Consider the following 15263-nt stretch of genomic DNA (forward strand, 5'->3'; position numbering starts at 1 on the left):
AAAAAAGCATATACCGAATGGGAGGAATAGAGCTAAGCAACAGTACATGTGAAAAAGACTTACGTATACTAATAGATCATAGACTGAACATGAGTCAACAGTGTGATGCAGCAGCAAAAAAGGCAAATACAATTCTGGGATGTATTAACAGAAGCATACAGTCTAGATCACGTGAAGTCATTATCGGTCTTTACTCCTCTTTGGTCAGACCTCATCTGGAATACTGTGTACAGTTTTGGGCACCACATTTTAAAAAAGACATAGACAAACTGGAGCAAGTTCAGAGAAGAGCGACCAGAATGGTGACTGGTCTGCAAACCATGTCCTATGAGGAACGGTTGCAGGATTTGGGAATGTTTAGCTTGCAAAAAAGAAGACTGAGAGGAGACTTAATAGCTGTCTACAAATATGTCAAGGGCTGTCACATTGTAGAAGGATCATCTTTATTCTCATTTGCACAAGGAAAGACTAGAAGCAATGGGATGAAACTAAATGGGAGGAGACACAGATTAGATATTTGAAAAAACTTTTTGACAGTTAGGGTGATTAATGAGTGGAACAGGCTGCCACGAAAGGTGGTAAGTTCCCCTTCAATGGACGTCTTCAAACAGAGGCTGGGCAGACATCTGTCTGAGATGATCTAGTGAATCCTGCTTTGAGCAGGGGGTTGGACCAGATGACCCAGGAGGTCCCTTCCAACTCTACCATTCTATGATTCTATGATTCTATGATTCTATTTTTCGGACTATAAGACTCGCTTAACCATAAGACACACCCCAAATTTTGGGGTGAAAGCTAAAAAAATTTTTTTAAGATGAGGGTCCGTCTTATAGTCCGACTTGGTATCTTACCTGTGGGGCGGTGGAGTGGGGGTCACAGGAGGCAGGGTCCCTCAGGATGCCGGCGGAAGTGGAGGAATGCTGTGGACCCTGGGTGGGAGAAGGGGGTGCCCCAGCAGTGAGGGGTTGCAGGGGTGGTCAAGTGGGATTGCAGGAAGTAAGGAGGGGAGGGCCCTTCCTCCTTCAGGAACACGGTGGGGGCGGCAGCAGAAGCGGTGAGATGCTGCGGAGCCAGTGTCTGGCTGTTGGCAGTCAGGCAGAGTGGTGTGCACTGCTTTTATGACGGCTGCAGACATCTTCCTGATGTCGTGATATAGAGGAAAATGGCCGCCTGAACCGGTGCATGCGCAGACTAGGATCTCAGTGGCCATCTTCCTGAAGGGATTTTCCTGTAGATCGTGGCTTCAGTAAGATGGCTGTGGCCACTGGAAAAACAATGCACGCCGCTCTGCCTCACCGCTGTCACCAGCCCCATAGCATCGCACATCTTCTGCTGCTGCCGGGTTCCTGAGGGAGGGAACGGAGGGACCCTGTTTCCTGCAATCCCATTCCACCGCAGCTCCCTGGTAAGCTACATTCGGACAATAAGACGCACCCCCCATTTTCCTCCCAAATTTGAGGGAAAAAAAGTGAGTTTTATGGTTCGAAAAATATGGTAAACCCTTCCATCTTGCTTATTTGTAGGTCATTCCTGAACAGACTATAGACTTGTAAATTAACAGCTCAGTCGTAGCTCTCATCCAGCCCTGTCTGGGTTATCCCCACAATATCATGTTTTTCGTACATCCTGATAATTCAAATTCATCTATCTTGTTGGTGAGGCTTCTGGCATTAGAGTACCTACACTTTATGTATTTCTCTGTATCTCTGTTCCTCCCCCCCTGTATTAACTGTTCTCACCCAGATCACTATCTACACTATCTTCCCCTCCTGTAGAGTAATTCCCCCCCCAAGTCCCTGGTTTAAACACTCCTCCAACCTTCTAGCCATTTTTCCCCCAGCACGGCTAAACCCTCCCCATTCAGGTGGAGCCTATCCCTAGTGTAGAACCTGTAGCCAACAGAGAAGTAAGCCCAGTTCATCAGAAACCCAAACCCTTCTTTCCTGCACCAATTCCTGAGCCGCTTATTCACCTCTATAATCTGCCACTGCCTCTCTGGCAAGGCACATGGTACAGATAATATTACCTTTTAGGTTATTCCCTTAAATTTATGGCCTAATTCCCTGAAGTCATTTTTAAGGTGTAGTGTCGGCGTCTCTGCCTCCCGGAAATGTCGATTTCCTAACCGCCGCGGCTCTGGTTCGTCGTCCTCCGCTCCACCTCCCGGCTCCCTCGCCGTGTCTGTCCGGGGTGTGCGCTCTACACGCAGATCCCCGGGCATTTACTTAGGGCACGCGCTCCCTATCTCTTAAAACGGCCGTGCGCGCCATCCTAAAATGTTCCCGGCCAATGCCTCGGTTCACGGAGTCAACTAAGCCGTCGTGTAGCCAGGGTCGGTCCGGATTGGCACTTAGTTCTGGTCCCTCCTTGTACCACGGCACAGTGGTTCCACCATCAGGACCCGTAACAGTTTGCACAGGCCATGGAATTCAGTGGCTCTCAGGAACCCTTGCTCTCTGATCTATACCAAGAGGTCTCCCGCCAGAGGTCTCAACAGGATATGATCCTTTCCTATCTGCGAACTGTTAACTCCCCCTTGGACGCGCTGTCCACCCCGGCTGTGTCAGCCTCTAACCAAGTGGCATCTGCTTCAGCGGCACCTCAACCCAGTGGCGCCGTGACACCCAGCTTAGGACCCCGAATATCTGCTCCACCACACTTTGGCAGTGAACCCGCTCTATGTCGGAGCTTCATCAGCCAGTGCACGCTGCACTTTCAGCTCCTTGCACATCAGTTCACTTCAGACTGGGCTAAAGTGGCGTTTATCATGTCTCATCTCACCAGAGAGGCATTAGCATGGCTCAATCCCCTCTGGGAAAGAGGGGATCATCTGGTGTCCAATCTCCAGGCTTTTCTCGCAGCCTTCCAGAGGGTTTTCGATGAACCCGGCCGCACATCCTTGACTGCCTCATCTCTTCTTTGTCAATGGAGCTTCACAGTAGGCCAGTACGCAGTCGCAGTGCGTTTCCATACCCTCGCGTCTGAACTGGCCTGGAACAAGGAGGCCCTGGTGTCTGCCTTTTGGGAGGGCCTTTCTGGACGGATCAAGGACAAACTAGCCGGTCATGACATACCCACCTCTCTGGACGACCTGGTGTCTTTGGCCACTCGGATCGACATCCGGTTCCAGGAGCATTCTAAGGAGGTGATCCGTGAGAGAAAATCTCTGCACCTTGCACCAACCTTCCAGAGGCCAGTCTCTCTACAAGCCTCTACCTCGGCTTCCAGCTCTAAAGCTATGCAGGTAGACCAGGTTAAGATGGGCAATTCTCGCCAGGAGGTCCACCGCGCTGAGGGAAGATGTTTTTACTGTGACAGCTCAGAACATCTAATCCGCTCTTGTCCAGAGAGACCGGGAAACTCCAGTGCCTAGGATTGCTTGGAGAGGTCGTCCTGGGCAAAAATTCTTCCTCTCCATCCCTGAGTCTGTCTATATCGATAACCTCCGGTAAGATACACTTATTCGAGATGGCCTATTTGGATTCCTGTGCCGCTGGGAATCTCATCCAACAGGCCATTGTGGAGCAGTATCAGATCCCTATTCAACGTCTTTTGGATCCGTTAGCAGTTTCCTATGTGGATGGGAGGGCCCTTTCTGAGTCCATCTTGTTCATCACAGAGCCTGTAGTTCTTCAGGTAGGAATGCTACACTCCTAGAAAATCTCCTTCTACATGCTGTCCGGCCTCTCCCACTCTATACTGCTTGGACTGCCCTGGCTTCAAACACATGAGCCGGTTTTGAATTGGATTTCGGGAGAGGTGCTCCGCTGGGGTCAGGAGTGTCACAAGACCTGCTTGGTTCCTGTCCATCCTGTTCGACCTCCGTCCACTCTAGCTAATTTTCCTGGCTTGCAGGCCCCCTACTGGTCTTACGCTGACGTCTTTGACAAGAGGGAGGCTGAGACATTACCACCACATAGGCCGTATGACTGTCCTATCGACCTCATTCCCGGTGCTTCACCTCCCCGAGGTCGAATTTACCCCCTGTCGGCCGAGACCCGAGCCATGTCCGAATACATCAAAGAGAATCTTTGTAGGGGATTTATCCAGAAATCCACCTCTCCGACTGGAGCAGGATTCTTCTTCGTCAAGAAGAAGGATGGCTCGCTCCGCCCATGTATCGACTATAGGGGTCTAAATCAAATCACTATCAAAAACAAGTATCCTCTGCCTCTCATCTCCGAGTTGTTTGACCGCCTCAAGGGCACCAAGGTCTTTACTAAGCTCGATCTCTGTGGCGTATACAATCTGATCCGTATTCGCCAGGGTGACGAGTGGAAGATAGCATTCAACACTCAGGATGGCCACTACGAGTACTGCGTGATGCCCTTTGGACTCTGCAATGCACCAGCAGTTTTCCAAGAATTGGTGAATGATATCTTCCGAGATCTTCTATACTCCTGTGTGGTAGTGTATCTGGACGACATTCTGGTGTTCTCTTTTGATTTGCCCTTGCATCGAAGAGATGTTTGACAGGTATTGCAGAGGCTCAGGAAGAATCGTCTGTATGCCAAATTTGTGAAATGCATCTTTGAATAGACTTCTCTTCCCTTCCTGGAATACATAATCTCAGAGACCGGGCTTAGGATGGATTCCGAAAAGGTGTCTGCCGTTCTAAAGTGGCCCCAACCTGAGGGGTTGAAGGCTATTTAGCGGTTTCTGGGGTTCGCTAATTATTACCTCCTGTTCATTCCTCATTTTTCCTACTGGACTGCTCCCATCTCTGCTCTGACCAGAAAAGAGGTTATTCCCAAGGAATGGTCTCCCGAGGCAGAAAACGCCTTCGTATCATTGAAACAAGCCTTCTCCTCTTCCCCGGTGCTTCATCGTCCTGACTGTAACAAGAAATTCTTCCTGAAGGTTGACGCCTCTTCCTCTGGGGCCGGAGCAGTTCTTACACAGAAGTCCTCATCCGGGCGAATGGTAACCTGCGGCTTCTTTTCCAAACTCTTCTCCCCTTCGGAGCGCAATTATTCCATTGGAGATCGAGAACTGCTTGCTATTAAACTGTCATTGGAGGAATGGCGGTTCTTTCTAGAGTGGGCTTTGCACCCAGTTGTCATCTACACGGATCAAAAGAATCTCTCCTACTTGCAATCCGCGTCAGGCCAGATGGTCTCTGTTCTTTGCTCGCTTCAACTTCACTCTCCATTTCCGTCCAGCAGACAAGAATATTAAATCAGACGCACTCTCCTGCTCATTCCTGTCTACCATTCAAGAGGAGAAGCCTCTACACATCATTGATCCCTCCAGAATAATGACTGCCGCCCCTTTTGACCTATCTCATCTTCCTCTTGGTAAGACCTTTGTGGCAGCTCTGGATAGGAGGAGCGTCTTACTCTCGGGTCATTCGTCTAAACTGGCTGGACATGCCGGTCAGAGGAAGACGCTTCTGCTAATTTCTCGACATTATTGGTGGCCGACTCTGCGCAGGGACGTTGCGGATTTTGCCTCTGCTTGCTCTTCCTGTGTCCGAAACAAGACACCTATGTAACTTCCGACTGGTCAACTTCTTCCTCTTCCCATGCCTTCTGCTCCGTGGCAGCATATCGCGATGGATTTCATCACGGATCTTCCTGTATCGGCTGGTTGTACTGTCATTTGGGTGGTCACGGACCGCTTCTCCAAGATGGCCCACTTCATTCCCTTGCCAAGTCTTCCTTTTGCGCCAGTGCTAGCCAAAGGCTTCATCCTTCACATCTTCCGTCTCCACAGCCTACCTCTTCATATTGTTGGGATAGAGGAGTTCAGTTTTCTTCACGCTTCTGGAGAGCCACATTTAATCTGCTGAATGTCGCTTTGGACTTCTCTTTGGCCTATCATCCTCAGTTCAATGGTCCGGTTGAGCGTATCAATCAGATCCTCACTAGTTTCCTTCGGCATTTCATTAACACTCACCATAGCGACTGGGTGGAGCTCCTGCCTTTTGTCCGAATTTTCCTACAATAAACATGTTAGTGAATCCTCTGACAAATCTCCATTTTTTGTGGTGTATGATTAGCATCCCAATATTCCTTTTCCTGTTTCTAATTCTGTTGACAATCATGCTGTGGAGTCTCTCGTCAGAGACTTTTCGGTCATTTGGGAGGACACTAAAATGGCACTGCTACAATCCTCTGAGCGGATGAAGAGACATGCCAACAAGAGACGTCTGGACCCGCCTCTATTTCATCCGGGGGACAAGGTCTGACTTTCCTCCAAGTATGTTCATCTCAAGATACCGTCATACAAGTTGGGTCCGCGGTTCGACGGTTCGTTTGAGATTCTGAGCCAAATTAATCCAGTGGCGTACAAGTTGAAACTCCCTGCTTTGTTACGGATCCCCAATTTCTTTCATGTGTCTCTCCTCAAGCCTGTAATCCTCAATTCCTTCTCTGACAATCTGGGTACCACTCCAGATCCAGTCTCTACTGAGGATGTTTTCGAGGTAGAGAGCATTCTGGCCACCAAAAGGGTAAGAGGAAAAACTTTCTTTCTTGTTGATTGGAAGGGGTTTGGTCCTGATGAGAGGTCATGGGAGCCCAGGGAGAACATTCATGCTCCTCTTCTCCTGGAGAAATTTCTTGCGGGCTTGAAGAAGAGGGGGCGTAAACGGGGGGTACTGCAGCGTCGGCATCTCTGCTTCCCTCCCGGCAGAGATGCAGATCTCCTCACTTGCAAAAAGAACTTCGGCACTCCATACATGAATATATAAGAAATATTGTATCTAGACTAATGTCACTTTGAAAAATGAAGTTTTTTTGCGCATAATTTGGCCAATTTATGTGTACCCATCAACCACGACAAGGTCACCTTCGTATGATGGGAAACTGCGCTACGCTACCACTGGATATGCCACTCTTGGGCTGTAAGCCTGTATGAACAATATGTCTCTGCTTGGGCTTTTAACCTACAATGTATGGGCTGGTAGAGCTAGTTAAAACCACCTGTGACTAAATGGGAGGGACACATGGTCAGAAAAAAGCCTGTCAACTTTCTAGTAGTGTGAACACGTACCTGCTGCAATGTTCCAGGAGCGGGATCTCCTCACTGCCGCGGCTCCGGTCCAGCGTCCTCCGCTCCTCCTCCCGGCTCCTTTGCCATGCCTGTCCGGGGTGCGTGCTCTGCACGCAGATCCCCGGGCACTGTACTTAGGGCGCGCGTGCGCGAGCTCCCTATCTATTAAAGGGGCCGCTCGCGCCTTCCTAAAAAGTTTCAAAATGGAGGTTCCTGTGCAATGTTGAAGTTTGTTTACATTAAACAGCCTCTCCAGTCCTCAGGTCCCCGTGCTGCCCGGCAGCCTGTCTATCAGCCGTGACCGCCTGTCTTTCTTCCAGCGCTGCCAGCCCACCCGCCGTGCTTGTCAGCTTCGGCTGTCAGTTCCGTGGGAGTTGCCTGCTCTCGCACGAGGTCGGTCCCAGAGTGGCACCTGGTCAACCTTCCCAGTCTCTCCTTGGTTCACGGTGTCGACTAAGCCGCCATGTTGCCAGGTTCGGTCCGGGTTGTCACTTAGTTACGCCCCTCTGGTCCCTCCTTGTACCACGGCACAATGGTTCCACCATCCTGACCCATAACATAAGGACCTTTATCTCTGACTTTGTCGTTGATGCCATTGTGCATCATGATGGCTTTGATGACTGGGTCCTTACCAGACCCTCCCAGTAATCTGTCAAACCATTCCAGAATGTCAAACTCTATTGGTGCAGTTCATAGATAAGGAAAATGAAATTTTTATTGTACACTGATTGAGATTGAGGTCTGGTCTGGGGTTGTGATGCCCTCACAAGGTTTTAGGAGAACATTCCTTAATGGACGTAGAAAGGATTAACTTGCAAGGGTCGAGATTAGTAATGAGCTAACGTGCTCGCCACTGCTCGGTACTCGCCCAAGCATCTAACTGCTCAAGATGCTCGGCTCTCTGTGAGTATTTCCTAGTTGCTCGGACGAGAGCTCGGGTCCCCTCCCTGCATTTTGGCACTCTTTAGAGAGCCAATGAACATTCAGTTATTGCCTGCCACACACTGTAATGCTGTAGCCATATTGGTTGTGGCTTTACATTGATTGGCTGGCCGCACAGCATCATCAGGTGTATATAAGACCGGGCGCCGACATGCTCGTCACAGTCTACCCTGGAATCAGGCAGAGTAGGGAGAGGTGCTGCTGTGTCAGGGAGAGATTTGCTTGTTTTGAGTTAGTATAGGTATTCCACAACATATATCTACAATATCCATCTGAACTAACAGACCTTCTGAGGACTAATCCAGTTGCATATAATCAGTGGTGATAGCAGGAATTATGTGGCAGACTGCAGTGCATATAGCATGAGGGTCCATTGACCATCCTATTAGTCTAGGTATTCCACAACATATATATATATATATGTATATATATATATTTATATATATCAGAGCTAAGCAGGCAGGCAGTGTATGTGGCAGACAGCAGTGTGCAACACAGCACAAGAGGCTCCATTCCAGTTCTGTCTGCTGCTTCTATTACAGGTATTTCTACAAATAGCCCCAGGTATCAGGGGCCAGGGATAATTATTTTTTTTATCTTAATCCTGATTATTTGGTTAAAAAGCAATCCAGAGAACACAGTTTTTCTGCTCCATTTGCTTGTTGCCACAGCAGAAGACAGACAGATTCTTTCCATATTACAGCAATAAAAATCCAGAAATTTGTAGGGAAAGTGGAAAATATTGGCCTCCATGTAAAGTTTGTTGCAGTGTGTCAGTGAAGTTATTGACACCAGGTCGCTGTGAAAAATAGTAACCTACAGGCCAGCTATTTACAACTGTGGTTTTCCGTCACACCTATTACATATAAGTTCGCTCCAAATTCAGACATTTCTGGTCTCCATGCAAATTTTGTTGCAGTGTGTTAGTGAAGTTATTGACACCAGGTCGGTGTGAAAAATAGTAACCTACAGGCTAGCTATTTAAAACTGTGGTTTTCCGTCACACGTATCACATATAAGTTCGCTCCAAATTCAGCCATTTCTGGCCTCCTTTTAAATTTTGTTGCAGTGTGTCAGTGAAGTTATTGACACCAGGTCGCTGTGAAAAATAGTAACCTACAGGCTAGCTATTTAAAACTGTGGTTTTCCGTCACACGTATCACATATCACTGTGGTTCAAATCCAGCCATTTGTAGTGAACGTGGAAAATATTGTCCTCCATTTAAAATGGGCAAGGCGCGTGGCAAGGGACGGTGAAGTGGTCGTGATGGTGATGATGGAGCATGCAGAGGATGAGGCTGAGACCGCAGGCAAGCTGAAATTGTGCCACAACAAACACCCACATCTTCTCGCTCAACCTTCCTGTCCCAATTAAAAGGGCACCGCAGTACATCACTATTGAATACAGAGCAGTGTGAAAAGGTTATTGGTTGGATAGCAGATAACGCTTACAGTCACTTAGCCACCACCATCACCACCCTGTCTTCCACACGGTCAAGTCTCAGTAGCCGTGAGTGTGGACTGCGTATTCCTCACCCTGATCCTCCATCCTCCCACACCATGCCGAGTGCACGGAGACAACTAATCCCACACTTGGACACTCTGAAGAGCTGTTCACTTTTCCATTTATAGATTCGGGACTCTCGCCCGGTCCACTTGAAGCGGGGCAAGAGGAGATTGCATTTAGCGATGCCCAAATATTTGAGCAGCCACGGTCACATGAAGGCGACGGTAGGAAACTGTCACAAGAGGTGGATGATAATGAGACACAATTGCCAGAAAGTCAGGAGGAGAGGACCAGGGTGCAGAAGTGGAAGATGAGGTGGTGGACAATGAAGTCACTGACCCAACCTAGCAAGGTGACATGCAGAGCGAGGACAGCAGCACACAGGGGGAGGGAGGCGTAGAACCACAACAGGCAAGAACAAGCAGTGTGGTGGCCACAGACAGAAGGAGGGCAACCATTTCCCATAAGATTAACACGATGGAAATTGTCAGTACAACTGTTAGGTCTTCCCGAGTCTGGTTGGTTTTTAAAGATTCTGCCAATAACCCCATAAAGGCCATTTGCACCACCTGCCAGGCCAGCATCAGCAGGGGTAGCAAAACTAGCAGCCTGACCACCACCAGCATGATCAGGCACATGGCAGAAAAGCACCTGACTAAGTGGGCCGAACCCCAGGGTCCAGCAACAGTCTGTGGGTGACACCACTGCTTGTTCTACTGTTGTGCATGCAAGCCAATCCCCTGTCCATGGCACATGCCAAGATGCCTCCCGCCCTGACCATATCATTGAACACACTCAACTAGCACCGTCAGCAAGCACGTCCACGTCCTTGTCCCAGTGCAGCGTTCAGTGGTCTCCACCCCAGTCTTTGGAACGCAAGCACAAATACGCAGCTAACGCCCCAAAGACCGCACTACTAAATTCACACATTTCGCGAATGCTTGCACTCGAAATGTTACCTTTTAGGCTTGTGGAGATGGAAGCTGTCCGCAACCTGATGGCGGCGGCCGTCCCTCGGTGCTTGGTCCCCAGCCGCCGGTGTGCCGTCCTCGCATTACACAAACACATGTTCCACAACATTAGCTGTTCTCTCAACAGCACAGTTACTGGGAAAGTCCACCTAACCACAGACACGTGCTTGTGGGCAGGGACGGTATATTTCGCTGACGCCATACTGGGTTAAAATAGTGGAAGCCGGGACCCAGTCGAACCTTGGGACGGAACACGTCCTCCCGACACCGAGAATTGTGGGCCTGGGGTCAATCATTCTACAGGTCCTGCACCTCCTCTTCAGCATCCATCTCAGAAATGACCTCATCAGTCGCAAGCTGGAAGCACTGCAGCACTGTCTCGGCCAAGCGGCAACAGGCTGTGCTGAAGCTAGTATGCTTAGGTGACAAACCACACAAGGCTGAAGAGCTGTGGACAGCTCTGAAAGAGCAGGCAGATCTGTGGCTGACACCGCTGAAACTACAGCGAGGCATGGTCATGTGTGACAATTGCCGTAACTTGGTGGCAACTCTGAGGCGATCTCACACACGTACTATTCCTGGCCCACGTGCTTAACCTCATCGTTCAGGGGTTTCTCAAAACCTACCCGGATCTGTCAGATCTGCTTGTCAAAGTACGCCACCTGTGTGCCCGTTTTAGAATGTCAGCTACAGCTTCCGCCGCTCTTTCCATACTTCAGCAGCGTTTGCAGCTTCCGGCTCACAGACTGGTGTGTGATGTCCCTACGCGTTGGAACTCTACATTGCAGATGTTGGGAAGGATTTGTGAGCAGAAGAGAGCAGTTGTTGACTACCTGCATCAACAAGGCCATTGGTATTCAAGTCAGACTCCACACATAAAATCTCAGGAGTAGACATGAATGTCAGACATCTGTACCATCTTCCAAAACTTTGAGGACTCCACCAAATGGTGAGCGACAATGACGCCATAGTTAGCGTCAACATCCCGCTTCTCTGTCTTCTGAAATGCTCTCTGCTCTTAATTAAAGATGATGCATTGCAGGCGGAGCACGATGAGATGGCGCAAGGAACCATACAACGTGATTACACACAGCCCAGCCTAATCTCATCCCAACATGGATTGGGTGACAATGAGGAAGAGGAGGAGGAGGAGGAAGAACAGGAGCTAGTTTCCTGCGCTTTAGACAGTACTACCTGCTCAACTGTCATATCGTCTGTTCAGCGTAGATGGCCGGAGGACAAGGAGGAGGAGGAAGAGGAGGAAGATGAGGTGGAGAGCATGGTCAGTCGTCCTCTTGGTGAGGACACGGATGTCTTGCCTCTTAGCAGTCTGGCACATGTGGCTGAGTTTATTTTATGCTGCCTTTCCCATTACCCTCGTGTTGTCAAAATTTTGGGTGACAGTCACTACTCGTTGGTGACACTTCTAGACCCACACTATAAGGAAAACTTTCTGTCTCTTATTCCCATGCTGGACAGGCCTAATAAAATGGGGTAGTACCAGAATGCCCTGGTTGCGGAATTATTAGAAAAATTTGCATTTGAAAACTCTGGCGGCTGAGGTCACAGTGCGTTGTACAGGCGAGAGAGACACAAATGCAATCCAGCAGAGGCAGGGGAACACTGTCAAAGTTCTTGGACAGTTTTCTCAGACTCTTCCATCACACTGGCCCTGAGGTGGGGGGTACTCTCACAAGGAGTGAAAAGTTTCAGAAGATGGTGAGGGAGTACCTTGCTGACCGTACCAACGTCCTCCGCGATTTCTCTGTGTCTTATAATTATTTGGTATCCAAGCTGGACACATGGCATGAACTGGCTCTAGATGCTTCTAGACCTATGCTACAGGGAGAACTTTATGTCTCTTATTCCTTTGCTGGACAGGTCTAATAAAATGGGGCAGTATGAGAAGGCCCTTGTTGCAGAATTAGTGGAAAAATTCCCATCTGAAAACGCTGGCGGCAGAAGACACATGTTCGTTGGACAACCAAGGAGTACAGGCGAGAGAGACACAAATGCAATACAGCAGAGGCAGGGGAACACTGTCAAAGTTCTGGGACAGTTTTTTCAGACCCTCCCATCGCACTGGCACTAAGGCGGGGGTTGCTCTCACAAGGAATGGAAAGTTTCGGAAGATGGTGAGGGAGTACCTTGCCGACTGTACCAACGTCCTCCGTGATTCCTCTGTGACTTAGAATTATTGGGTATCCAAGCTGGAAATGTGGAATGAACTGGCTCTCTACGCCTTGGAGGTCCTGGCCTGCCCTGCCGCTAGCGTTTTATCAGAGTGTTTTATTGTGCCGCTGGTGGAATTATAACTGATAAGCGCATCCGCCTGTCAACTGAAAATGTTGACAGGCTGACTCTTATAAAAATGAACAAGGGCTGGATTGGGCCAGATTTCTCAACACCACCGAATGATAGCAGCGTAACATAAACTTAAATCCAGTCTTTTTTTGGGAGGTGTATTCCCATGCACCTCTTCACACCCACACATGAGTATACGCTTCCTGATTTTGGCAATTTGCTCTTGTCCTACTCCTTCTCCTCATCCTCATCCTCCACGTCTATATCACCAGGGTGACCGTGGTCCGTGATGAAACATCCGCATCATTTTTTTAAAGGATTTTTATGATGCGGGTAAAAAAAATGTTTTATACAGTATGTTCATGTATATACTGCTATAGAGTTATAGGGTATGCAGTGAGTCCAACGGCTGACCAATTTTAGGAAAAACCCCACTAAGAATTTAAAGACACATAGAGCAGGGCCACAGTAACGACAAATTCCATTTACAAAGGAGAGCGTCTTCTATACAGTTATAGGGTATGCAGTGAGTCCAACGGCTGGCCAATTTTAGGAAAAACTCCACTAAGAATTTAAAAACACATAGAGCAGGGCCACAGTAACAAGGTACGACTTGTTCCCATTAGAAAGGCGAGGGTCTGCTATACCGTTATGGGGTATGCAATGAGTCCAACGGCTGACCAATTTTAGGAAAAACCCCACTAAGAATTTAAAGACACATAGAGCAGGGCCACAGTAACGACAAATTCCATTTAGAAAGGAGAGAGTCTGCTATACAGTTATAGGGTATGCAGTGAGTCCAACGGCTGACCATTTTTAGGAAAAACCCCACTAAGAATTTAAAGACACATAGAGCAGGGCCACAGTAACAAGGTACGATATATTTCCATTAGAAAGGAGAAGGTCTGCTATACACTTATAGGGTATCCAGTGAGTCCAACGGCTGACCAAAATTTATTAAAAACCCCACTAAAATTTTAAAGACACCTAGAGTAGGGCCACAGTAACAACAAATTCCATTTAGAAAGGAGAGAGTCTGCTATACAGTTATAGGGTATGCAGTGAGTCCAAAGGCTGACTAATTTTAGGAAAAACCCCACTAAGAATTTAAAGACACACAGAGCAGGGCCACAGTAACGACAAATTCCATTTAGAAAGGAGAGAGTCTGCTATAAAGTTATAGGGTATGCAGTGAGTCCAACGGCTGACCAAATTTAGGAAAAACCCCACTAAGAATTTAAAGACACATAGAGCAAGGCCACAGTAACAAGTACGACATGTTCCCATTAGAAAGGAGAGGGTCTGCTATACAGTTATAGGGTATGCAGTGAGTCCAACGGCTGAAAATATTTAGGAAAAACCCCACTAACAATTTAAAGAGACATAGAGCAGGGCCACAGTAACGACAAATTCCCATTAGAAAGGAGAGAGTCTCCCATAGTGTTGGCCTATGTAGTGAATGCAAGGGCTGCCAAAAATTTGGAGGCACTTCAATGCCCCTTGGAAGAGACGTGGAGGAGGGCCTCATAAAAAAATGTTCCCATTAGAAAGGAGCGGGTCTCCTAAGCTTGTAATGCCCATGCACTAAGTGTATGGGCTGACAAACATTTACCCCTGGGGGGTATACATGAACATACTGTATAAAAAAAATTTTTTACGGGCATCATAAACACCCTTTAAAGAAATTATGTGGGTGTTGCATCATGGAGCACGGTCACCCTGGTGATGTGGTGGAGGATGAGAAGAAGGAGGAGGACAAGAGCAAATAGTCAAAATCAGGAAGCATATACCCATGTGTGGGTGTGAAGAGGTGCATGGGAGTACACCTCCCAAGAAAAGACACTATATTTGAGTTTATGTTACGCTGCTATCATTCGGTGGTGTTGAGAAGTCTGGCCCAATCCAGCCCTCATTCATTTTTATAAGAGTCAGCCTGTCAGCATTTTCAGTTGACAGGCGGATGCGCTTATCAGTTATAATTCCACCAGCGGCATTAAAAACCAGCTCTGATAAAACGCTGACGGCAGGGCAGGCCAGGACTTCCAAGACATAGAGAGCCAGTTCATTCCTCGTATCCAGCTTGGATACCCAATAATTATAAGGCACAGAGGAATCACGGAGGATGTTGGTACGATCGGCAAGGTACTCCCGCAGCATCTTCCCAAACTTTGCACTCCTTGTGAGAGTACCCCGCGCCTCAGGGCCTGTGCGATAGGAGGGTCTGATAAAACTCTCCTAGAGCTTTGACAGTGTTCCCCTGCCTCTGCTGGATTGAAGTTGTGTCTCTCTCGCCTGTACTCCTGGGTTGTCCAACAAAGTGTGCCTTCTACCGCCAGCGAGGGTCATGGGAAAGGCAACGTAACATAAACTCAGCCATGTGTGCCAGACTACTAACAGGCAAGACTTCCGTGTCCTCACCAAGAGGATAACTGACCATGCTCTCCTCCTCCTCTCTGTCCTCTGGCCATCCACGCTGAACAGATGGTATGACAGCTGTGCAGGAAGTACCGTCTATAGTGCATGAAACTAGCTCCTTTCCTTCC

The sequence above is a fragment of the Phyllobates terribilis genome, unplaced genomic scaffold (genome assembly GCF_046119375.1).
Source record: "Phyllobates terribilis strain yellow unplaced genomic scaffold, ASM4611937v1 Scaffold_13__5_contigs__length_258822181, whole genome shotgun sequence".
NCBI lineage: Eukaryota > Metazoa > Chordata > Amphibia > Anura > Dendrobatidae > Phyllobates > Phyllobates terribilis.